Genomic DNA, 3,357 nt, shown 5'->3' with positions numbered 1-3,357 from the left:
GCAATAGAACAGAAATTCTTGCCTTTGTGTAATTCATGTAGCTTGGGTGATAAGTCAGATGATCACAAAGAGTATATGTAATACAGTATCAAGTAGTGATACATACACGTAGCAGTACAGAATACATCAAGGATGTATATTGTCACCAGCTTGTTTAACTCATATGCAGAGTACATCGTGCAAAATGCTGGGTTGGATGAAGCATAAGCTGGAATCAGGATTGCTGGGAGAAATATCAATAACCTCAGATACACAGATGATACAACCTTTATGGCAGAAAGTGAAGAGAAACTAAAGGGCCGTTTGATGAAATTGAAACAAGAGAGCGAAAAAGCTGACTTAAAACTCAACATTCAAAGAATTAAGATCATGGCATCCAGTCCCATCACTTCATGGAAAATAGATGGGAAAACAAATGGAAACAGTGACAGACTTAATTTTCTTGGGTTCCAAAATCACTACAGATGGTGATTGCAGCCATGAAATGAAAAGATCTTGCTCCTTGGAAGAAAAGCTATGACCAATCTAGACAGCGTATTAAAAAGCAGAGATATTACTTTACTAGGTGCATCTAGTCAAAGGTATTGTTTTTCCAGTAATCATGTATGGTTGTGAGAGTTGGACTATAAAGAAAGTTGAGCACCAAAGAATTGATGTTTTTGAACTGTGGTGTTGGAGAAGACTCTCGAGAGTCCCGTGGACTGCAAGGAGATCAAACCAGTTAATCCTAAAGGAAATCAGTCCTGAATATTCACTGGAAGGACTGATGCTGAAGCTGAAACTCCAATACTTTGGCCTCCTGATGTAACAAACTGACCCATTGGAGAAGACCCTGATGCTGGGAAAGATTGAAGGCAGGAGGAGAAGGGGACAACAGAGGATTAGATGGTTGGATAGCATCACCAAGTGTATGAACATGAGTTTGAGCAAGCTCTGGGTGTTGGTAATGACTGAGTGATTGAACTGAACTGAACTGAGTGATACATTTATTAAAAAATAGGGTATTATTAGTATAAACAGATAGATATCATTGGAGGTGGGGAGTATTTTACTTTATTTTTTTCCATTTTCTTTTTTTAATATAAATTTATTTATTTTAATTGGAGGCTAATTACTTTATAATATTGTATTGGTTTTGCCATATATCAACATGAAGGACCCCCATTCTTTACCAAAGCAAATTCAGTTGTTATAAAACTAGACTTTGTGTGTCTTTGATAGAAATAAGCATTTGCCAAAATAATCAACAGTGAATATCTGAGAGGAATATTGAATCCAATTCAACAGTGGTTTTTCCTTGTTTGGACACAGATGAAAGGTTCTTAACCTTTCAAAGGTTAACCCCTCCTGAACTCACGGCATGCTAATATCAGTTTGTGCAAGTCTCCCCTCTTTCGTAAATCGTTCTTCCCTTCATTAATCCCCTGTCCTAAACCACTTTTGTACAGAAAGGCATCCATTGTTAACTATACAATTCATGTTTTAAAATTTCTTCTCTCTATACATCAGTGTCTCTTTTTCTGTCTCGTATACAAGGTTATTGTTACCATCTTTCTAAATTACATATATATGCGTTAGTATACTGTATTGGTGTTTTTCTTTCTGGCTTACTTCACTCTGTATAATAGGCTCCAGTTTCATCCACCTCACTAGAACTGATTCAAATGTATTCTTTTTAATGGCTGAGTAATACTCCATTGTGTATATGTACCACAGCTTTCTTATCCATTCATCTGCTAATGGACATTTAGGTTGCTTCCATGTCCTGGCTATTATAAACAGTGCTGTGATGAACATTGGGGTACAAGAACAGTCTTTTGGACTCTGTGGAAGAGGGAGAGGGTGGGATGATTTGGGAGAATGGCATTAAAACATACACAATATCGTATATGAAACGAGTTGCCAGTCCAGGTTTGATGCACGATGCTGGATGCTTGGGGCTGGTGCACTGGGATGACCCAGAGGGATGGTACAGGGAGGGAGGAGGGAGGAGGGTTCAGGATGGGGAACACGTGTATACCTGTGGTGGATTCATGTTGATATATGGCAAAACCAATACAATATTGTAAAGTTAAAAAATAAAATAAAATAAAATTTCTTCACTCATATTTTATTCAAAGATACATATGGGAAACATGTAAATATGTGTCTTCCAGTCATACTCAGGACATCAAGTCTTGTGTGTGTGTGTGTGTGTGTGTGTGTGCTCAGTCGTTCAGTCATGTCCAACTCATTGAGGCCCCAAGGACTACAACCTGCCAGGCTCCTTTGCCCATGGAATTTTCCAGGCAAGAATACTGGAGTGAGGTGCCATTCCCTTCTCAGGGAGATCATCCCAGGGATTGGATCCACGTCTCTTACAACTCCTGCACTGGCAGGCAGATCCTTTACCACTAGTGCAACCTGGGAAGGCCTTAAAGTCATATATTACATATTAATTTATTTAACATTGTTAAATTAATATATTACTTCATTTATAATTAATTGCTTACATTTTTATATAAGTTATCAAACATCTCTAACCCTCAAGTATTTCATGTGTCATATAGGACACAAATACTCACATTCTCATGAAGATTTAGTGAGATAACACATGAAAACACTTAGAAAAGAGATAAACATATTGTCAGCATGAAGGTGAAGCTGTTGATCCTCATCAGTCCCTGTGTCACCTTCCTTTATCTTCTATTTCTTGATGTTCTGAAAATCAATTAATTTATGTACGTAAAGTATCACATCCCTCACTGCAAAATTGTCTGCCTAATCTCAGGATTTGGCAGGTTTTTATGGAAAAAATATTTGCTTATGCATTGAAGAATTGGATGAATCAGTAATTAAAGCTAATAATAATGACCAATATTTATGAGTATTATGTACCATCTCTTGTTTCACCAAACAAGAGATGGCAAGAGTGAATGTCGACATTCTAGGAATCAGCGAACTGAAATGGACTGGAATGGGTGAATTTAACTCAGATGACCATTATATCTACTACTGCGGGCAGGAATCCCTCAGAAGAAATGGAGTGACCATCATAGACAACAAAAGAGTCCAAAATGCAGTACTTGGATGCAATCTCAAAAACGACAGAAGGATCTCTGTTCGTTTCCAAGGCAAACCATTCAATATCACAGTAATCCAAGTCTATGCCCCAACCAGTAATGCTGAAGAAGCTGAAGTTGAACGGTTCTATGAAGACCTACAAGACCTTTTAGAACTAACACCCAAAAAAGATGTCCTTTTCATTATAGGGGACTGGAATGCAAAAGTAGGAAGTCAAGAAACACCTGGAGTAACAGGCAAATTTGGCCTTGGAATACGGAATGAAGCAGGGCAAAGACTAATAGAGTTATGCCA

General features: G+C 37.9%; 1 pseudogene; it reads right to left on the bottom strand.

The window, feature by feature from the left end:
- Positions 1-1,460, bottom strand: part of LOC104983622 — a 3,105-nt pseudogene extending 1,645 nt beyond the window's left edge.
- Positions 1,461-3,357: the final 1,897 nt, after the last annotated feature.

This window comes from Bison bison, unplaced genomic scaffold (assembly GCF_000754665.1).
Source record: "Bison bison bison isolate TAMUID 2011002044 unplaced genomic scaffold, Bison_UMD1.0 scf7180017863006, whole genome shotgun sequence".
Lineage (NCBI taxonomy): Eukaryota > Metazoa > Chordata > Mammalia > Artiodactyla > Bovidae > Bison > Bison bison.
This window is presented reverse-complemented; position numbering and strand designations above follow the sequence as displayed.